This window comes from Lactuca saligna, chromosome 3, assembly GCF_052625555.1.
Source record: "Lactuca saligna cultivar CGN05327 chromosome 3, ASM5262555v1, whole genome shotgun sequence".
NCBI lineage: Eukaryota > Viridiplantae > Streptophyta > Magnoliopsida > Asterales > Asteraceae > Lactuca > Lactuca saligna.
Genome location: NC_136419.1, coordinates 38,986,123 through 39,010,430, shown reverse-complemented (window position 1 = coordinate 39,010,430; position 24,308 = coordinate 38,986,123). Strand labels below are relative to the sequence as shown.

Sequence of the window (24,308 nt, the reverse complement as noted above, 5' to 3'; positions counted from 1 at the left end):
GCTGATCATCATATTATAATCAGCATGATTGTAAAAGCTTCTGATCATTTCTTTATCTTTTTCTTTTTGTATTTGTTTTCCATTCCTTCTCTCTCATCAGGAACTAATGCTTATAATATTTTAGCTGTGAATCAATCTCTCACTGGGAACCAGACCCTTGTCTCTCCTGCAGAAAATTTTGAATTGGGTTTCTTTAAACCAGGTCAGTCTCCCAACTATTACATAGGAATTTGGTACATGAAAGTCAAAACAAGAACCATAGTCTGGGTAGCAAATAGAGAGACACCCATCTCCGATGCATTCTCTTCTAAATTACAAATTCTCAATGGTAACTTAGTGCTCTTAAACGAGTCAAACACCCAAATTTGGTCTACAAATATAACCCCTACACCTACACCCACACCCACACCTTCTGCATTATCAGTAGTTCTTCTTGATGATGGTAATTTAGTTTTGAGATATAATTCAAGTTCAAGTTCAAGTTCAATCACACCAATTTGGCAAAGTTTCGATCATCCAACCAATACTTTCTTGCCTGGTGGCAAGTTGGGATACAACAAGCGTACAAACACAAAGCAGATTATCACTTCATGGAAAAGTACAGAAGATCCTTCAATGGGTCCCTTTTCTTTAGAGGTTGACCAAGATGAGAAACAGTATGTGATTAAATGGAATAAAAGTGAACAGTATTGGGCTAGTGGATCTTGGAATGGTAGAATCTTTAGCTCTGTACCCTAAATGGGATTGAATTATATCTATAACTTCAGCTACGTTGACAATGAAAACGAGAGTTATTTTACATATTCTTTATATAATGACTCACTTATTTCTAGATTCTTCATGGACGTCTCTGGGCAGATTCAACAGCAGACATACTTGGAAAGTCTGGAACAGTGGAATCTATTTTGGACCCAACCAAGATCACAATGTCAGATATATGCTTTTTGTGGGCCATTTGGTATTTGTAGTCAAGCGGGATTACCTTTCTGTAGTTGCTTGACTGCTTTTGTGCCTAAATCACTGAATGATTGGAATCTGAGTGATTTCTCTGGTGGGTGTGTCAGAAGAACGGAATTCAATTGTGGAATTAAGGAAGAAAAACCTGCATTCATTGAAGGTTATGTCCCAGTCAGTTATCTTTCCACATTTCTTGAAACTGAAACTCCGGAATCTGAAACTCCAGAATCGGAATTGGATGAGTCCGCATGCAGAAGATCTTGCTTGGATGACTGCAGTTGTGATGCGTATAGTTTTATCTTGAAAATATGTCGACTTTGGAACAGTGAAAAACTGAGTAATATATCACTTCTGTTTGTTTCTGGTGATGCTAATAGTAGGACATTTCCTGTCAACATTAAAGTTTCTTCATCAGATCTTCCGAACAGTAGTACAAAAATCAAGACCAAAGTGCTAGTAGCAGGTAATTTTAAGCTGGTTTAATCTTAATGTCCCATTTTATTGTCATTTTTACCCATGTAATGTATACAATCTTTCTTTTCAATCACAGGAATCGTTTCAGGGTTTTGTGGTCTTGTGTTTCTTTGCAGCATTGGCATTGTATTCTACAGAAGGATGAAAACAAAAGGTATAAATGCTTTGCTTCTTTCCTTTTTAAATAAAAGGATATTTGGTCTTCTTTATTTAATGTTAATTAGTGTATGTGACTTAATCAGGAAGCAGAGATAATGGGGAAAATTTTGAACGTGAGTTTCAAGAAAATGGAAGAAATGTTAGATATTTAGTTGATCCAGGGATATTGAGTGCAGAAGATAGAAAAGGAATTGATGTGCCTTTCATTGAATTCAAAACCATTTTATCTGCTACCGACTATTTTTCTTTAGCAAATAAACTTGGACAAGGGGAATTTGGGCCTGTTTACAAGGTAACAAGTCTTGAATTTAGCTTTATGAGCAACTATACTCATATCATGTTGTCAAATTGTACTTTTTCTTGTATGTCTTTTATATAGGGTGTTCGAGTGAAAGTCAAGATCTTCATTAGACACATAGTTTGAAACTTGATGTGGGGTTACAAAGTAAACAGGGAGCCAAAGACCTTTTTGTTGATCCCATATTTTTCTTCTATATCTTCCATAGAACATAGTACCATATTTATAAAAGGTACTAGAAGCTATTTTGGAAAGCTATTGTGTTGTCTACAATCGTATTTGATCTTTGATTGAAGGAAGGGATTCCTAAATCTGAGACTTTAATTGTTGGACTTAGGCGTGTTCGACATTGAGCTTCTGAAAGCTTTTAGTTTTTAGTTTTTAATTAAAAACTGAAAAAAATAATAAATAAAAAAGTTAAGTTCCACAGTAATCCAAAAGTTAATTCAAGTAGTTTTCGGAGCATTTAGATTTTGTGTTTCATCTAATTTTACATTTTTAAAAGGTAACTACTATTTTTGCCTAACACTTTTGCACAAATAAAAGATACAACATTCAACTAGTTTTGCCAAACACACATTTATTCCAACACAACTGGTACCAATAATACATAAACTAAATGAATCTTATAAATCCAAATCAATATCTTGTAATTGTTTGCAACTTTTATGGGAATCGAGAATAATGTTTGACGTTTAAATTGGTAAAAGGTTGCTCTCACTGAACAAGGGAAATTAATTATGAATAAAATAGATTTTGGGGATTAATCATATGTTGTTGGTAATTATTTTAGGGAATACTTCCTGGATTAGGTGAAGTAGCAGTGAAAAGGTTGGCAAGCCAATCTGGACAAGGGCTCAAGGAGTTCCAAAATGAAGTGTTGTTAATTGGGAAACTTCAACATCGTAATCTTGTTAGGCTCTTAGGTTACAGCATGAAGGATCATGAAATGATACTGCTCTATGAATACATGCATAATAAAAGCTTGGACCGTTTCATCTTTGGTTAGTTCACATAATTCTCAATTTCTTTTTCCATTTTGTGAACAACTTTAACTCTGAAATCTAAAATCTCGGGGTTTGATGGGATTTTTGGCAGATAGGACGCTTTCTATGTGTCTTGGTTGGGATTTACGGTTTGATATCATCATGGGGATTGCTCGAGGACTTTTGTATCTTCACCAAGATTCACGGTTAAGGATTATTCATAGAGATTTGAAAGCAAGCAATGTGTTATTAGATGAAGATATGAATCCCAAGATTTCGGAATTTGGCTTGGCAAGGATAGTTAAAGGCCGAGAAACCGAAGATAATACAACTAGAGTTGTTGGAACCTAGTAAGTACTAATCTAAATCCTATGTTCAAATCTAATAACAAATTTTATGTAATTCTAGGTAGTGTTTGTGGTATGATGGAATCGGAGAAGGAATGAAAATAATGTTCATTTTGTATAATGGAATGGAAAGAATAAGCCATTCCTGTAGGAATGAAATTCGTCCAATTCTTTAATTTTCATTTCTTAACAATTCTTTTTCCATTCGATCATAGAATGGAATAAAATCTGTATATAACCCATTTGATTAAGAAATTTCTAATAGCACAAATAGTTTTTGTAAAAGAATTTAATGATTTTGATTCAATATTGTTTGTTTAGATAACCAAAAAACAATTATTATAATGTTATTTGGGTTTTGATGAGTTTTTATTATACAGTGGTTATATGTCTCCCGAATACGCGCTAGACGGATTTTTCTCGGTAAAATCCGATGTTTTTAGCTTTGGGGTAGTAATACTTGAGATTATAAGTGGGAAAAGAAACACGGGTTATTATCATAATCAACAAGCCTTTAGCCTTATATCCTATGTGAGTTTTCTTAAACCCTCATCTTGTTTCAATATTTCATTTTCTTTTTAAAACTAATTTTGGATACATTTCAGGCATGGGGTTTGTGGAAATCGAAAAGGCCATTGGAATTAGTGGATCTGGCATTAGTGGAAACATGCAATTCCATTGAAGTGTTGAGATGTATGATTGTTGGGCTTTTGTGCATACAAGAAGACCCTAAAGATCGACCAACAATGGTGAATGTGGTTTTAATGTTGGGTATGGATATTGAGAGCCTCCCGAACCCAAAAGAACCTGCTTTTGTGTCAAAAAGAAGTATCGATCGGTTGCCATTGACTTCAAGTAAATCGGAGATTAATCAATTGACCATTACTCAAGAAGAAGGCCGATAGAAAAAGTGGAATCTTTTTCATTTTTTGTTTTATAAAATAAAAAACATATTCAAATTCAAACTAAAAAAAATTGATGTAAATAAGAGCTGGATTTAATTATATATAATAGCACCCTCAAAGTTTACCATAGAAAAAACAATTTCAAAACGAAAGGAGCATCACAATAGATTAAATGGCTTCATGACCTTCAAAGAACATCTTTAATCTTTATACGATTCAACCTATTTACATTTACAATGCTCGTCTCCAACAACATGTATCGAATTTCCTAAAAAAGGGCAAAGTATTATGTTAAACATGATGCGTATGAGAAGGTTTTCTTGCATAGAATAAGATTAGTAGCTAGATATGATACTCCTCCAATCTTGGATTTCGTATCTGAAAAGAAACCCCCCTGCATAGATGAGTTGCTACAGCCTACAGCTTGACCAATCTTATATTGTACTACAATGCATAGTAAGACAAATAATCAGACATAGATTAAAAAGATACCTTGAAAGTCTAGAAATTTCTTTGAAATCACTTGATCACAAATGTTAGGAACAGAGTTAATGGGGTAATGGAATGATTCACTACATTCCATGATCATGCTTGATTAGCCTTTAGGCTCAATTATCAAAATCACCTCAAACCCAAAGGAGGTAGCAGGGTAGGTATGGTGGTGGCATTCTGCTGCAAGAAGCGTTTTCCCTTTTGATGCAAAACGTTATTCTTGAACCACTTCCTTTGTTTTCAGCATCCCTAATCAAGTCTGCCATTTCCTATGACTTCAAATAAATTCCATTCTCATCCATCATCACCAACCAATCATGTGGTTTGATGAAATTTATGGAATAATAACCTATTTTTAACAATTTTAAAACCACAATCACTATCTATGTAACATTTTCCAAATATATCATGAAAGTGCCAATTTTTGGAAGCTACAGGGGCCATTTATGAAATTTTGTCCTAAAAAAACTCTAAAATATTTTTTTAAAACATATAAAAACATTGAAAAAAAGGTATAAAAATGTATTTATAAAATATATTGAAATCTATAAATGTGTAATGATCAAATGATGATGTGAAATCAATGTGGAAAAATGTAAAGGTTCAGTTTTGAAAAAGAAGACTGGGTCAACGAAATAAAATGGGGAGACTGAAATTGACAATTCTATTGTTGAATTTTCTGTGATTAGTAGTTGATATATTTTTCTTATACCTTGTTATGTTTTTTCAATGGTTGTTAAAGTGTGGTGTTCATAATTTGTTGGAATCAAAATATTAAGAAGCTGATCATCATATTATAATCAGCATGATTACAATAGCTTATCATTTCTTTATCTTTATCTTTTTCTATTTGTTTTCCATTCCTTCTCTCTCATCAGTAACTAATAATATTTTAGCTGTGAATCAATCCCTCACTGGGAACCCTACTCCGAAAATCTTGAGTACACATCCTCGAATCACATCAGTGGCATACACCGCTCTCTCGTCAGCTATGGAGACTCGCAAAGGTCGATTCAACGCCTCACGAAAAATACTGATGTGCTGACTAAAGGCTAACAAAAAAGACCGACTCGCACCCGAGTCAAATAACACCAAAGCAGGCATAGAACATACAAAAATGTACCTACGCATATCATAATATAAGCATATCACCACAAACTCAAAATAAACATGAGAAAGAATACATACCAGGCACAATATCGGGCGAAGGGCGGACCTCCTCTGTGGTTAACTGGAAGACTCTCCCTCGTGCCTTCGGTGCCTCGGCCTTCACCGGCCGGCTCTCTGTAGCTCTGATAGTAGCAGGGGTAGATCCCTGAGATGCTCCCTGCGCTGACCCTCATAACTGCGGACACTTTGCCTTCCGGTGTCCGATCTGGTTGCAGTGGAAACAGACTGCAAACCCCTTGGGGCAATCCTTGGCCATATGTGTAACATCCAAAAAATTTCAACCAATTTTAAACTTTTCAAAAACAACCCAATTTCATTAATTCATTACAAAAAGGTTTTCAATACATTTATTATCAGAGTATTCCCATAATCATATCATAAAACAAGAACATGAGGAGCGGTACAATCACGCCTTCGCCTTGCCACGGTCTCCTGAAGTACCTGAAACATTTAAACCACAACTGTAAGCCCGAAAGCTTAGAGAGATACCCCCAAAATACCAACAACATATACCATACACATAACATATCATAACAGTGTTGGATTAGTGTCTAAGTCCATAACTATTTTGGTATGTACTTGACCCGATGATGCATGGTCCTTTTGGGTTGCCTTCACCAAAGCAACTTGATTGGAGAAATGAATAAAGAGAGAAAGGATAATATGATTTATTAATATGTTATAGGAATAATATATTAAAGGAGAAATCATATTTGTTTAATTAATATTGGTCAATAATTAATTAAGAATTAGTTTTGTGATCAAATGTAATTAATTAAACTAGAGGGGCTGATTTGTAATTATGTGATAGTTACAAAATAAGGTAAGGATTATCTTATTTATATGGTGGACGAATTTAAGGTTGGAAAGCCTTAGAATTCGAGTATGATAAGGATTCAAGGATTATCTTATTGGTTGCTTAATGGATAATCAACTAGATAAGGATAATGACTGAAACCCTATCTCTACACCTATATAAACACCCCTAGGGTCATGAATTCGTGTATCCCTTCCCAAGAGGTCCTAGACACGAATTCTAACCTCTCACCTCTCTCTTTATACCTTCTCCACTTGCTTATGGTGTTTGTAAGCCATTAGAGGAGTGACACTTGTGACTCTAAGCCTTCCAAAGCAAATTCAAGGAGGAATTGGGATTGTTATTGCTACATAACAATCAAGGTATGTTCTAAACCTAATTACATGTTAATATGATTACTTACATGCTAGAATTAGGGTTTATAGTCTTGGATTCAAAGCATGTACAATAGAGAAACCTAGATCCATGCATTAGGGTTTGTATGAGCACATAGGATGTCTTATGACCAAAACCCATCAGTGGTATCAGAGCCTAGCTTGGTTTCAATTGTATTGATGCATTGTATAACTGGAAAATCGTTTTTTGGGCTTTATGGCTGAGGAACTCGGCGAGTACCACAGTGTACTCGGCGAGTAGACCTCAACTCGGCGAGTACAGTGTGGTACTCGGCGAGTTCGAGCGTCAGATAATGCTTATCTCGGGATTTCTTGCTGTTTTTGCATATGGATAGTTACCTTATCATGTTAGATCAATATAAATCCGATTTTATGATATATATGACTATATTCTTGATCTAATTAAAGATAATTATCAATTAACAAGATAATTGTTTCCTTATAAGATAATTGATTAATTATTTTGAGTAAATTGATAATTTGTTTTGCAAGAAATCATTAAACAAATCAAATATGGATAATTATGTAACTAAATGTTAGTTTAGATTATTTGTTATTTGATCCTTGTGGTTGTGAAAAGTTTCATATTTTCCCCTTTAGGTTTTATAGTTTAAATTTGAACCTAAAGGTTTTGAAGTTTTGAAATTTAAATAGTTAAAACCCTAATGTTTTGAAAAAGATTTCAAAACTTGCCCTCAAGTTTTGGAATTTAAAAGTTGATTAAAAGGTTTAATTAGAAATGTTAAATTCTAAAACTCTAGTAATGTTTTGAAAAGTTCAAATCACACCCTTATGGTTTTATTAATTAATTAAGGAGTATAATTAAAAGAGGTTTAATAAATCCATAAAAGTTTAGGTTATCCTTTTAATTGAATTAAAAGTGTAATTGTTAAAGTTAACCATATAATATTTTAAAAGTATAAAATACACCCTATACTATATATAAACATTAAAAGTCTAACATTATATATATGTATGAGTAAAAGTCAGTCTTACCGTTAGTAGGCCTCATTCACGAAGCTGGTCTATAAGGAGTGTTTAAGGAAATTGCCTATAAAATGGCGATTGAATGGGTATCCACTCTTACCCACCGCACTCTTGACTAGTGGAGGGTCGTTAGCCGAACGGGTAGGATAGGACGAAACCTTCCATTATAAGTATAATGAAATACAAAGTAACTAAATGTTTTTTCAAATTCCCAATCTTAGTTACTTAGGCAAAAGTGAATTGATGCAATTCCATGAAATTACACTTTGTGCCCTTGCGAAGACGTTAGTGGAGCGTGTGTGGTTTACCGGCACACTAAATGGTTCTAAGCAAAGGTAGCAAAGGGTGACTCAATGTTTGTCATAGTTCGGTGGAGCGTGTGTGGTTTACCGGCACATCGAATAGGTGATTGTAACATGTGAGGGCACCATGTAGTTTGCATGGTTATTCACACCCGCTTTGTGATCCTCGGCATCTTAGTCACAAACAAGAGGGGCATATCGAGATTTAAACATGCCATTGAAATGTTCAATGAATCTCAAAGGATCTAGGAGTTTTCATAGATTTAAAACTTCAATTTCTTTTTCGTTTTTCATGGTGGAAATTAGTGAATCGTCATTCACTTACCTTCAAATGTTCTGCAATTTGGGTTACGGCATCCCTCTCCCAAGTTGTAGGATATTGTGTTGGGTCCTAGCCTTGGAATTTCATTTGGTTGATTTACCAAGGACTCAATCAATCAACTAACTTGAATTCGTTTTCTCCCGATGTCAAAGTTCGACAACTATGGTCTTCTCAAATCCCGTGGAACAAGCATTCCACATGAAGATGATATTCCACGATTCGATCGAGGAACAAGAAATCATGCTTCACTTCCTCCTCCTCCTCCAATTATTCTCCCTAACCCACAAGATTGTAAAATTGAAAGGTTCAATATCACTCAAACCCTTTTGGCAAGTAAACATAAAGAGGGCAAGTCGGTGTGTGCACACGTCTTAGGGATGAAGTCACACATTGATAGATTAAGAATGTTGGGATCCATTGTCTGTGAGGAAATGGCTGTTGATTGGGTTCTTCAGTCACTTCCCAACTCATATAGTAAGTTCGTAAGAGAGTACTATATGATGAGCTACGACGTGACCCTTATAGATCTCACCTATATGCTTGTTGTTGCTGAATCAGCAATGGTTTGGCGCAATAGAAAAGCAAAGTTGATTGGTGAATCTACCTTCAAGACCTCTATGGATATAGACAATGGAAATGAAAGACATGCAATGATTGAAAAGTTTGATCACAAGAGAAAGGCGATGTCTGAGGTAGTTCCATGTGTTGTTCCAAAAAGAGTCAATTTGCTTTTATTGCCAAGAGAAGGGGCATTGGAGACGAAGTTTCCCTATTTACCTAAGAGATCTAAGAGATGGGAGAGTCAAAAGTATGACTACGCTTTAGGTAAGAATCCACTATCTAACTCCATTAAGTTCCTATTCATTGATTCTTAATACATGATGTGATAAGATTGCATTTGAATGTTTTGAAGGATCGATAAAAAGAAAGGAAGCTTGATAAGAGAGCAAGATGAATCTAATCACAAGAGATGGATCTTGATTGCATGGACTTGAAGATTGGATTTTAAGCTTAGATAGTTATGATAGAGTTGTTAGAAATTTTCTTTTTACATAGTTTTCAATAGATTTTGCATTGTAAGGACAAATGATTTTCCGCTGCTTTTATAAATAAAACAAATTCTGACTTACTTATTTGTTTGTTTATTTCCTTGTAATGAAATCGTTATGAAAATTGATGTTTACATATTTCTACAACGAATGGATATGATTCTTAGTAATGTTATTTATGGAAACGTCGAGAATTTACCAAATAGGGAGAGTTTCTCATCGCCCAAAGTTTCAATTGGACAGAAATTTGGAATCACGCAACTTGGTTGCATGATGAATGAGAAATTTCGTATTTGGAAATTAGACTAATTCATTGACAAAGTGTCAAGTGAAGGATTAGGAGATTGAGTACACAAAGTTGTGTGTTGATCAAGTTCACCATAAGAGTAACAAATATATTCGTCATGATTTACTAAAGGCTTAGTAAATATGATTACACTTACAAGATTAAGTGTAATTTTGAATTGATTAAAGGGTTTAGATCAATAGCAAAACGAATAAGAAGAATCAAGTAGGAAGAAAGATAAGAGTTTCTCCATTATAAGAAGAAGGGAGAGTAGCTTTTATGCTTTATGATAGGTCTTAATGATTTAGAACCATATCTCAATTGATCCTCTAAGTGAGTCTTGGTACAATTGTATGTCCAAGAAGAGGAATCAAAGACTGAATAAATGGTCAAATCAAGAAGTCAATCATACTTCGTTCCAAAACAAGTCTTAAAGTCAAGATTGTGACATTGAGGGAATAGTATTAAGAAGGTTTATAACATTCATCAATTGTGGAAAGTTGTGATGTCTTGGATAAGACAAAGACCAACTAAGACCATTTTATGAAGTGTTTTGATAAAAGCTACACTAACTCATGAATATTTGGTTGTCAACAAATGTTTATTGACAAGAGAATCTTATATGTCAAGGAGTCAGTGGGAGTCTTAATGGTCTTGAAAGGTTTCAAGAACAAATCAAATAAACCTTACTGATTATCACTAGCACACGAGTTGAGGTTTACAACCTATCGTGAAGACTTTATTTTGTTTCTGTGCCAATCCAATCGAGTTAATTATGCATGTGAGTCCTATGAGTTCTCATTTGAATGCATAAAAGGCAAGGACCTTGATCAATGGAAAGTACATTGATAGGAAAAGGTGAGCTGCTTAACTACTTGGAAAACGTGGTGGGCAGCTGTGCTACCATAAGGCAAGAAATCAAGATTAAGGAAGTTCGATCCATATGAATTTGAATTTGTCGTAAACTTTGGTTTTAACAAATTCACATGGATAGGAACACATACACCGTTTAAATCTAAGTGTCATAAGATTTCCTCCTTCATGAAAATGATTGTGAGAAAATGCTTTCACTAAGAAATATTTTAAAAGATAGTGATTGTAAAATTGCATTCTCGAATTCGATCATGGTTACGGCATCCCTTTCCATAATTTGAATTGTGAGGTTTGGCAATTAGTCTTAATTGTTAAGACATACATATGAACTATCTAAGGCAAAAGTGTATAAGTTCAAGAAGCCTTGATAAAAGATTATCAAAGCACTAAGTATTAGAAACATGAACTTAAGAAATTCAATAAGTATTGTTTTCTGAAAGTTAAGATGTTTATGAATACATGTCGAAGCTAGTGGGAGCATAAGTGTTATGTTTTATAATAATCATCATGATAGTGGGAGCATAAATGTTATGATTGTATGATTATTAAGACACGTATTGCAAAGTTAGCAATATTAATTATAGAAAACAAGAGTTAAACCTTGCAAAGTAGTAAGGGTTATAAAGTTGTTTTGCTATAATTAAGGGAGAGAATATTATGATTCATTTCAAATCTAAAGGATTAGGTTGTGGAATGTTAATAAATTTAGTCAAGGGTACATAGTGTGTTCTTAAAATTTCGATTATGATTACGGCATTCCTCTTCACAATTCAAATTTTGACAACATAGAAAATAAAACATTGTGCGTCGTGTCCCATACGCTTCGGGTATAGGATCGATTGCAAATGCTTTAATGTTTGACCATTCTAAAATTTTCCAAATGTCTAGTGCATTTAGAGGGAAAAGGGACTAGAATTGGTTTTGACTAAAATAATTAAACAACTATCAAAGGACAATCCAAAGTTCGATGAGGATTGGTCGCTTGTGAGTAGTTGGAAGTATAGTATTGGAAATTATGGAAATGTTTCCATATTGGATGGACAATATCGACATAATTACAAATAGATAAGATTCTATTAATGAGTTGTCATATGGAAAATATGGAAGCGTGTCCATATTGGGAAGTAAATATTGAAAATCTATGTCTAGATTAGAAACTTTTATGCAAAAGGATGTTCAAAGGAATGTACTTTGAGTGAGAGACATCATATCTAAGGAATTGTCTTGTAACAATCTCCGATAGAGGACTTTGTAATATCATTGGCAATAGTCTTTGAGACTTTAGTGCAGTGACATTACAAAAGGATCGTTGCATAAAGTGTTAGAATCTAGTATATTCTATAAGTAACAAGAATTTGATATTCTTACAGTTAAGAAAATGGATTTGGAGTTGTAAAATGAGAAGGATTGGAAACGTGTTCAATTTGTCTATTTCACAAAAGTAAGAACCATAGGTAAACATTGTGTGCATGCTAGGAGCATGGACAAGTGTTGGAATTCAAGTAAGAAGTTGATTATCCGAAACGACAAATAATGAGTAATCGATATGGTGATAAATAAAACGTGTTTTGTTTATACTCAAAGGTTTGAGGCCATATGGGATTAGTATTATTCTTGTGTTTCACTTTGCATGTTTTGACTTCCAGAATAATTGAGTTTATTAAGAATAATCGAATTATTCAAACGGGCCACAGTCGTTCATATGTTGGAAGTAGATATGAATGAAGATTGTCGTGAATTGGTGTGTGGATTGTCTAGAAGAGTATTAGACATAAGCAAATGTTTGCTGCAACGTTCATGAGTGCTTATGAATATGATTTGAGCATTGGATTAAACCCACGCTCACTTGGATCACTCCATGAATTGTATTACGAGTGATTAGTGAGACGATAACATCTTATATTCTTGAAACCGAGATGTGTGAGTTGTATCTTGCGAATCGGTTGCACATTGATAATATGTAAACGCACCGGTAACTTGGTGTTATAAAACATATTGTTGTGTGTAATTCGGTGAGTGAGTGCAAGCGAGCATTGTATCAAAGTTTATCCGTTCCTCTTATCCAAAGTAGGATAAAAGCGATATCTTTGGGCCCCTCGATGGTTTAGTGATGACATACGTAAATGCTCGGCCGGGCTAGGGCTAATTTGATTTGTTCAATTAGTCTGTCGTCATAAATCAGAAATCGAGAAGTAGTACAAAGAGAATGATTAGAAATCATATCTCAGACGATATCAAGAATGGAGGAATATATGATCCCTTATCTAAGGACACGCGTATCTGATATGATCAGAGTTGACAGCGGCTTTGGAAAGCTACGATTGCAGATCGGGATCTGAAGTCATACGCAGAATAGTTGCTAGACTTATCCAAGTGGGAGACTGTTGGATTAGTGTCTAAGCCCATAACTATTTTGGTATGTACTTGACCCGATGATGCATGGTCCTTTTGGGTTGCCTTCACCAAAGCAACTTGATTGGAGAAATGAATAAAGAGAGAAAGGATAATATGATTTATTAATATGTTATAGGAATAATATATTAAAGGAGAAATCATATTTGTTTAATTAATATTGGTCAATAATTAATTAAGAATTAGTTTTGTGATCAAATGTAATTAATTAAACTAGAGGGGCTGATTTGTAATTATGTGATAGTTACAAAATAAGGTAAGGATTATCTTATTTATATGGTGGACGAATTTAAGGTTGGAAAGCCTTAGAATTCGAGTATGATAAGGATTCAAGGATTATCTTATTGGTTGCTTAATGGATAATCAACTAGATAAGGATAATGACTGAAACCCTATCTCTACACCTATATAAACACCCCTAGGGTCATGAATTCGTGTATCCCTTCCCAAGAGGTCCTAGATACGAATTCTAACCTCTCACCTCTCTCTTTATATCTTCTCCACTTGCTTATGGTGTTTGTAAGCCATTAGAGGAGTGACACTTGTGACTCTAAGCCTTCCAAAGCAAATTCAAGGAGGAATTGGGATTGTTATTGCTACATAACAATCAAGGTATGTTCTAAACCTAATTACATGTTAATATGATTACTTACATGCTAGAATTAGGGTTTATAGTCTTGGATTCAAAGCATGTACAATAGAGAAACCTAGATCCATGCATTAGGGTTTGTATGAGCACATAGGATGTCTTATGACCAAAACCCATCAAACAGAACATCCATGCACTTTGGGTCTACTGTGTGACTGGTCCGACGCAACGGGGCTTCAGTCCACCTGGTCCACTGTCCGAGTCTAGCCATATCCATCGAGTCTGCAATGTGGTTGGTCCTCCCGCACCGGGCCTTCAACCCACCTGGTCCACTCTCTGAGTCTACAGTATGATTGGTCCGCCCGCACCGGGCCTTCAGTCGGCTTGGTCCACTCTCCGAGCCTCGGCATGTCTGGTCCGCCCTCGTGGGGCTTACAGCCTATCTGGACCGCTCGTTGGGCCTTCGGAATATCCGGTCCGCCCTGGTTATGGTGGCCTATAGCACAAAGCAGGACCCGCCTCAACCCAACCCTAGTCAACCAACCATGTGCACATAAACATATAACCATATAACAATTAACCATCAATCAACCGATCTAGCAGATCACATACATAACATACTCTAAACAGGATACCGACCTAACCAGTCACTAATATAGCCTCATCCTATGTACCAGGATACCGACCTTAACCAGGTCTCTAACATATACCATCCTAACTACTAGAATGCAAACATAGCAAAGCAATAACATAACAACAATACCCGGATTACAATCCGATAAAGGGCCGGCCTTGGTGCCTTAGACCCTGTCGATATAGTGAGGATAACTCACCTCGCAACTGCTGACTGAAAAGATAAGATCACGCTGCTCCAACCTCTGACACAAACTCCACCACTGATAATACCAAAAGACTGAACTCAATAAATACCAATAATTACCAAATTACCCCTAGAAGTCAACTGGTCAACTCTTGGTCAAAGTCAAAGTCAACCTGCCTGAATGACTCTACTCGTCGAGTCAGCCCACTGACTCGTCGAGTCCCTATACTCTGAAAACGCCCGTATCGCGACTCAACTTGCCGATTCGCCCCAAGACTCACCGAGTTCAAGGATCTTCGAGTCCTTTCCTGTTCAACACACTGAGTCGTCCCTCGACTCACCGATTCATGACTTAACCAGAAGAGGTTGGGGTTCCATGACCAGACTCGCCGAGTCCAAGGCAATCTTCAACAAACTCATTGAGTTGTTCTTACAACTCGTCGAGTTCCTGTCTATCTTCATCCAACTCGCCGAGTACACCCATGTGACTCGCCGAGTACCTCTAGATCTTAATCCATACAGTGGCTTTCCAAGCCATGCAGGGGCTCCCGACCATAGATCCACTCTCCTACAACCCATCCTTCACATAAAGTGGCAAACTTTACGTGAATCCAAAGAGATCTAAGCATAAAACACTCTTGGGCTAGGGTTTGGGACAAGAAGGCTTCACCAACAATTCAAAGATAGGAACTTTACGATCTTCTGGACCATCTCAAGTCCAGATCTAAGGTAGCAACCTTAGATCCAACCTCCAAACCCGAAATAACTCTAGAAATGCCACAAAACTCAAGCAACAAAGGATCTAGATGCAAAGGACCTTAAGCAATAAATTATTACCTCAAATGAAAGCTCTAACTGATGAATGAACCACATCTCTGCAAAGCCCCTTGCTCCAACCTTCTAAATCTTCAAAGATCTCTTCACCAAGCACTTATCAAGATTCCAAATGCTCTCTAATGCTCTCACAAACAGATTTAGGGTTTCTGGACCTCAAAAAGGGCTAAGAGGTTTGAGGGGAGGACATTAAGTCCGTTAAATAGGATGCAACCCCGAAGATTAGGGTTTTTCTCTCTTCAGCACCAACTCGCCGAGTTGGTCACTTAACGTGTGACCAGAATCGTGACTCGACTCGCCGAGTCTATCCATCGACTCGCCGAGTCGGCCTTCCATATTTACACTTTGCACCCTGAACTTGCACTTCTAAACTCGGGATGTTACAATTCTCCTCCACTTAAAGCAACCCAATACCTCCCGATGATACTTCAAGCAATCCAATTCACTGCAATCACTTGGCTCTGACGAGCTAGATATCACCCTGATCTACTGGGGTCCGACCCGGTACCAGTTGCTGGGACTCATCCCGCTTCCCTTTCCGAATCCAATTCGTTCCTTTCCGAGCTGACAGGATGACACGTCCTTCAGCTCCTGAGCACTCCCATGAGCTCTCTTCTACAATCACATACAAATGTTGAACCTTCTCTTAACATCCTCGGGCTAGAAAAACCTCGCATACTGACGATACCTCCAAACATTCCTAGGATGAATTACCACCACATACGCAACCTCCTGATTACAACCATATCGAAAATCCAAGGCTCCATCCTTGTATCCCTTCTGAACTCCTCTGGTTCTATACCACCGGAAGTTCATCCACAACCTCAACAGACACCCAATCCGGATGTGCTTCCATACCACTGGTATTTCACAGCGCTTCAACAACCATAACTGAAATACTCTCAATCATCTATTCTCACTACTGCTTCCACTTTCATGAACCAACACTCCTTCCTGGAGTTACATATCTTTCCATTTCCTTATACAAGGAAATCTACTTACCAACCTCGCCACTTCAGACAAGTTCCACGGTGTACACACCCCACTCTACACTATCCCTTGAAGAGTAAACACTACTACGTGCATCGCACATGCTCTGAATCTACTCGCAAGGACTCTCGAGTCCAAGTGCCGCCTCCCACTAACATAATCAATACTCGGGGCCAGACCTACCGGTTGCCATTGCATCGCAGCATACTCAATCCATCTCCTCATATAGATCTATCAACACATACCAAGTCTTCAGCATGACTGGACCGCCTTACCAGGCCTTCAGTAAATCTGGACCACTCTCAGAACCTTCAGCATGCCTGGACCACCCTCCAGGGCCTTCAGCCTGTCTGGACCGTTCTTCGAGCCTTCGGCCTGACTGGTATGCCCATAGGCCTTCAGTCACCCTGGACCACTCAAACTATCATATATCATCCCGAACTATCCTTCCTGGGACTCTCCCGAACATACTGTTCTAGCCCTCAAGGGGTTTCGAACTCTAACTCCATTTCGATCCTAGAATCCTTTCCATGGCCTAACCCAGGCCCAACATCAAACACTATCTACCCTGAATCCATGGTCTTCTCCCGGCCCCCATTAGTCTGCCACTTACTCATACCAGCCCACACTCTTAGTTGACTAAAACATTGCTGACTTCCAAACAGCTAATCAACCTCAAATACTTGTCGATCCTCCTGAGAATTTTCCACTTCTCCCCACTTAGAGCATTGACTACCAACCACTGGTGACCCAACCGGCATCACTTAAACATTCTTACTCAACAAATTTTCTTATACTTGATCCGATTCCGAAACGAGCAACCTCCACAAAATCACTTATCCGACATCTCACATCTTGAACTCTAAGGGAGTTCGACTCTTCGCTGAACACTTCTCAAATTGCAAATCCTATACCCGACAAGAAGATCAACAACCAAAATCTGACCAACAATCCCTTGGATGCTAACTGAATCCGACCCCTAACTATCGACCCCTCAATAATACCATAAACCCGAAAGATCGAACGGATACAATACCATAAATTATTCGAACAAGAATAGCAGATATAATACTCCATAACAACCATAAGATAACAAGATATCAAGAAGGAAACATACCCGCAGTTGTATCCGGCTCTGCCCTGACCTCCTCTGCTATAAGCTGAAAAGCACGCCCTTGAGCCCTCGGGGGCTCTACTCCACCCTGACCTCAACCCGTGATCTTCACATTGGCCGATGCTGGAGTCTGCACCGGTCCTGTAGTAAGCTGTGGATAGTTGGCCCTCATGTGAGCAACCTGATGACACTGATAGCAAATCCTCATACCATGGACTGGGGTTGTCTGATGGAAATCCCTCACGTAATGCCCCTCTTTCCCGTACTTGCGGCACGCACCATCAGACCTACAAACTCCAGTGTGACCCTTCCCACACTTCCCACAACTGCGGCTGCTCTGATCTCCCAACCTAGTATTAACGGTCATGGACCGTTTCGGTGTCGATTGCGACTGTGTCGGGGCCTGCCTCTGCTCCCTCAACTGCAACTCAATTTCTAACTCACGCCGCCGAGTGGCCTCCTGCAACTCTAACAAGGTATCACATCTCCGCGTGGACATAAACTGCCTAATGTCCCTCTTGAGCATGCTCAGGTATCGGGACATCTGAACCTGCTCTGAAGCAAACTCCGGACAAAACATCGCCCTCTCGGTAAACATCCTAGTGATGTCCGTCACTAACTCTGTATCCTACTTCAGCTTCAGGAACTCCTGAGCCAACCTCTCCCTCTCAACTCGTGGAACATAACGAGTACTGAACATCTCCCGGAACTGATCCCATGTAACCCCAGCCCATTGCGCATCTGAATATGACCCCGTGGTCAATCTCCACCAATCCTTCGCCCAGAGCCTCAACAGGTTTAGAACGCACCTCACTCTCTCATCAGCAGGGCATGAACATGTGAAGAAACATCCCTCCACATCCGACAACCATCTCATAGCACCGATCGGATCCTGAACTCCATCAAAGGTAAGGGCTTTGTGTTATTAAAGTCCTAATACTGGAAGCCCCGACTGGCTCCTCCCCCTGCTGCTGCTACAGCCGATGCGGCTGCCGTGGCCGCTGTCTCTGCTAGAGCCACATAGCGCTCATCAAAATACTTGACCATGGCGGTCTTGATAGACCCAAACAGTTCCAACAACTCGGCCCGGAACATAGTAGCAACCTCATCATGCAGGATCCCGCGAATCCTAGCATCCAACTCATTCGTACTCATCTAACCGATGACCTTGGGTGGTACCGATCCACCCTGACCGCCCTCTCCAGCTCTCGATCCTGACCTGGATCCACTCCCAGCATGCCTCGTAACCACCATATTGCAAACACCGCAAAACATCAGATAACTCTCACAAACCTGGGACCCAACCCTAGGGGTTGTGACTTCCTTGATGCGTGTATGGGTCCTGTGCTTTCAGTAGTACGGGCCCATACTACCTTCCACACCTACCCATGGTTATATCAAGTATCACCACAACACCCTAGAGGTGAACATACATAACAAGCAATAAATCCTCAACCCTAGAGGAATACTAAATATCTCATACTGACCTACCGGTCCCACAGCTCACCCGACCATGAAACCTCCACCAACTCCTGCAGCACTAGTGTATGCTAGTCATACATAACGCTGGATCCTATAGACTTTCGAATATTCAATCCTACCCTAAGCTCCCAATCAGACAAGAACAGAACATAAGGCCAAATCAATATTCTCAGGCTATAAGATCTTAGTTAGGAACAACCGCGATGCATACACTAAATATCTATAGTAATGATGTCAATTTCATACAAGGAAACCCTAGGCTAGCAGGCATCATAAATCAGGCAACTCCATCATGCAATTCTTGAAGATCCATAGCCTAGTACTAGCATGTTGTTCTATCATATCTCATAAACAAATAACTTGTATGTTATTTTGGGGTTACTTACTGGCTCCGGCTGATCGTACCTCCGAGTCCTCCTTTACTTATTTTTGAAAACCATTTTACATTCTCTTTTGAAAACTCTCCTTGATTTGAGACTGGATTCACACGAATGTTCCTCCAATTCACTCAAACCAAGGCTCTGATACCAACTTGTAACATCCAAAAAATTTCAACCAATTTTAAACTTTTCAAAAACAACCCAATTTCATTAATTCATTACAAAAAGGTTTTCAATACATTCATTATCAGAGTATTCCCATAACCATATCATAAAACAAGAACATGAGGAGCGGTACGATCACGCCTTCGCCTTGCCACAGTCTCCTAAAGTACCTGAAACATTTAGACAACAACTGTAAGCCCAAAAGCTTAGTGAGATACCCCCAAAATACCAACCACATATACCATACACATAACATATCATAACAGAACAGCCATGCACTTCGGGTCTACTGTGTGACTGGTCTGCCGCACCGGGCCTTCAGTCCACCTGGTCCACCCTCCGAGTATAGCCATATCCATCGAGTCTAAAGTGTGGTTGGTCCGCCTGTACCGGGCCTTCAACCCACCTGGTCCACTCTCTGCGTCTACAGTATGAATGGTCTGCCCGCACCGGGCCTTCAGTCGGCCTGCTCCACTCTCCGAGTGTCGGGACTTCTGGTCCACCCTCGTGGGGCCTACATCCTATCCGGACCGCTTGCTAGGCCTTCGGAATATCCTGTTCGCCCTAGGTATGTTAGCCTACAGCACAAAGCAGGACCCGCCTCAACCCAACCCCAGTCAACCAACCATGTGCACATAAACATATAACCATATAACAATTAATCACCAATCAACCGATCTAGCAGATTACATACATAGCATACTCTAAACAGGATACCGATCTATACGGTCACTAATATAGCCTCATCCTATGTAGCAGGATACCAACCTTAACCAGGTCTCTAACATATACCATCCTAACTACCAGGATGCAAACATAGCAAAGCACTAACATAACAACAATACCCGGAATACAATCCGATAAAGGGTCGGCCTTGGTGCCTTAGACCCTATCGATATAGTGAGGATAACTCACCTCGCAACTGCTGATTGAAAAGATAAGATCACGCTGCTCCAACCACCGACACGAACTCCACCACTGATAATACCAAAAGACTGAACTCAATAAATACCAATAATTACCAAATTACCCCTGGAAGTCAACTGGTCAACTTTTGGTCAAAGTCAAAGTCCTCAGTCAAAGTCAACCTGCCTGACTGACTCTACTCGCCGAGTCAGACCACTGACTCGTTGAGTCCCTATGCTCTGAAAACTCCCATATCGCGACTCAACTCGCCAAGTTCAAGGATCTTCGAGTCCTTTCCTGTTCAACACACCGAGTCGTCCCTCGACTCACCGATTTGTGACTTAACTGGAAGAGGTTGGGGTTTCATGACCAGACTCGCCGAGTCCAAGAACATACTCGCCGAGTCCAAGGCAATCTTCAACAGACTCGCCGAGTTGTTCTTACAACTCGTCGAGTTCCTGTCTATCTTCATCCAACTCGTAGAGTACACCCATGTGACTCGCCGAGTACCTCTAGATCTTAATCCATACAGTGGCTTTCCAAGCCATGCAGGGGCTCCCAACCATAGATCCACTCTCCTACAACCAATCCATCACATAAAGTGGCAAAGTTTATGTGAATCCAAAGAGATCTAAGCATAAAACACTCTTGGGCTAGGGTTTGGGACAAGAAGGCTTCACCAACAATGCAAAGACAAGAACTTTATGATCTTCTGGACCATCTCAAGTCCAGATCTAAGGTAGCAACCTTAGATCCAACCTCCAAACCCAAAATAACTCTAGAAATGCAACAAAACTCGAGCAACAAATGATCTGGATGTAAAGGACCTTAAGCAATAGATTATTACCTCAAATGAAAGCTCCAACTGAAGAATGAACCAAATCTCTGCAAAGCCCCTTGCTCCAACCTTCTAAATCTTCAAAGATCTCTTCACCAAGCACTTATCAAGATTCCAAATGCTCTCCAATGCTCTCACAAATGGATTTAGGGTTTCTGGACCTCAAAAGGGGCTAAGCGGACTGAGGGGAGGACATTAAGTCCTTTAAATAGGATGCAACCCCGAAGAATAGGGTTTTTCTCTCTTCTACACCAACTAGCCGAGTCCAGCCTACGTCTCGCCGAGTTGGTCACTTAACGTGTGACCAGAATCGCAACTCAACTCGCCGAGTCTATCCATCGACTCGCTGAGTCAGCCTTCCATATTTACACTTTGCACCTTGAACTTGCACTCCTGAACTCGGGATGTTACAATATGCCCCTCCTTGCCACATTTGTAGCAAGACCCTACTCTGCACATCCCGTCATGACTCTTACCGCACTTGCCACAAGTGCGACCCTTCTGATTCCCTATCCTCGAATCGACAGGCTTGGCCCGCTTGGCTGCTGGTTGAGACTGTGTCGATCGCCTGTCCCTCCCCTGAGACTCCGCCTCCTCCCTAGCATGAGTCTCCAGCTCTATCTCCCTCTTTTGAGCATTTGCCTGAAGCTTGGAAAATGTCCGGTATGACGAGTTACCTGCAAACTCTCGTATATCCCTCCTCAAAACGCTCAGATATCGACTCATACGTGCCTGCTCGGAAGACACGTGCTCTGGGCAGAACATTTCCCTCTCATGGAACATCCTAGTAATCACTGTAACAGACTCAGTACCCTGCTTGAGGATTAAAAACTCTTGGGCCAAACGCTCACTCTCCACCTGGGGAACATACTCCTCTCGGAACATACCGGTGAACGTCTCCCAGGTCATTACAGCAAGCTCAGCAGGTGAATAGTGTGTCGTCACAAACTTCCACCAGTCCTTCGCTCCCAAGCGAAGCTAGTTTAGCGCGAACCGAACCCTCAAATGCTCTGGACATGAGCATGTGAAGAAACACCCCCTCAATGTCCAAAATCCACCTCATCGCTGCAATCAGATCCTGCGTCCCATCAAACTCTGGTGGTTTTCTGTTGCTGAACTCCTGGAACAGCAACACATCACCACCCTACGGTCTAGCCGCAGCTACAGCTGCAGTGGCTGCAGCAACAGCAGCATCAGAAAGAGCAGCATATCTCTTATCAAAAGTCTCTACCAGCATGGTCTTGATAGACCCAAACATCTTTGGTATCTCTGCCCTGATGGTCGCAGCCACCTCCTCGTGAATGATCCTACGAATCTCCTCATCACTAGCACCATTGCTCTCTGGTGTAAGGCGTGTCCTGACCATGATGTCTCTGAAATACAACATAAGAAAATATCAGGGACTTGATTGAGTATACTCGCACTCGATAACTCTACCCTACTTGATCTCTGATGTTCCATGGATTCTTACTTGGATTGTGCACCGCTCCGGTGTCTTTAGTAGTACGGGCCCAATACTACTGTCCACACCGCATTAGTATACACCCCAAGTCCTCCTCCAAGGATCCCAGATTCCAAGTACTCTACTCTCACTAAGCATAGTCTACTCTCCAGCAGATCTCTCGTAAGCCTCTCGCTGCTATCTACCTCCTCTCAAGCATATCCTAGCTGCAACCCCTAGGCTAAGGCATCACAAATCAGGCCACTCTAGTCCTAATAGAATACGTAGCCTTCTCTAGCATGCAAAACGTATCATATCGTCTCATAACATATAACATAAGGGTATTTTGGGAAATCACCGTTCGGGCGCTGGCTGATCGTACACACGGCTCTGCTCTACTCTTTTCAAATTCTTTTACTCTTTTAGAAAACTTTGTTTCACTTTTTGAAAAATATCTCTCAAATCCTCAGTTTGAGTTTAGATACGCCCGAAGGTGTACCCGAATCCCTCAAACCAAGGCTCTGATACTAACTTGTAACGCCATAAAATTTCAACCAAATTTTCACATTTTAAAAACAATTTAATTCACAATATTATAAAACACATTGTTTCTTATATTCCACATAAGTCAAAATCCCAAGACCATAACATATAAATAAGCTCCGCGTGTGTGTGTGTATTGATCATGCCAGCGCCTTCCCGCGATCCTTACTAGTACCTGAAACACATAACACAAACACTGTAAGAAAGAAGCTTAGAAAGTTCCCCAAAATACCACATATAACACATATTAGCCACTCAAGGCTATAGCTCTGGTGGGCCCTTGGGCCCTAACTCTGTGGACCCCCTGGTCCTAGCTTTATGGACCTTCCGATCCTAACTCTGATATACTCATAGCATAAATCACATAGAAATAATGCAGTGCAACACATCACATAGATAGCATACAAGATACTCTCTCACATAACTCTGGTTACCTACTCAAGGTAAAGTATAGTGAGAAGACTCACCTCGGATGTCTCGGTAATATCTTGCTCGCGTAACACTGATCTAGCCTCTGCCTAAACACATAAACGATCATCTCAATTAATAACGGCTCTCCAGGCTAGACTAAATCCTCACACGTCCTCTAAGAAGGCTAAAAGGCCATTTTTCCCTTCAAACAATTCACAAGTCCAATTGTTGACCAAACCCTAAAAGTCAACAAAAGTCAACGGTCAACCCTTTGACCAGACTCGCCGAGTGCACAATTATGACTCGGCGAGTTCAGTCATGAACTCAAGTCCTCAAAATCCCTAATGACTCATCGATTCACTTCCTCAACTCAGCAAGTCACCAACTGTGTGATTCATGGGGGAAAACTATCCTACTCGCCGAGTCTGTTCTTAGACTCGGCAAGTTCATGCCATGCTCAAACTCAAATGACCTCCTAAGGTCAGATCTGTTCCTCCAATCCATAGATATAGCCTTACCAACCACTATAATCACGTAAAGGTCTGATCTTTACACTCATGCAAT

At 39.6% G+C, this 24,308-nt stretch overlaps 1 pseudogene across 1 annotated transcript; it reads left to right on the top strand.

Moving 5' to 3' along the window:
* Window positions 1-21: 21 nt before the first annotated feature.
* On the top strand, window positions 22-4,128 carry LOC145033571 (G-type lectin S-receptor-like serine/threonine-protein kinase At4g27290; annotated as a pseudogene). The gene is made up of 7 exons (XR_013677611.1): window positions 22-1,420; window positions 1,508-1,585; window positions 1,674-1,882; window positions 2,682-2,892; window positions 2,987-3,224; window positions 3,602-3,752; window positions 3,827-4,128. The product of XR_013677611.1 is annotated as a G-type lectin S-receptor-like serine/threonine-protein kinase At4g27290 (transcript).
* Window positions 4,129-24,308: the final 20,180 nt, after the last annotated feature.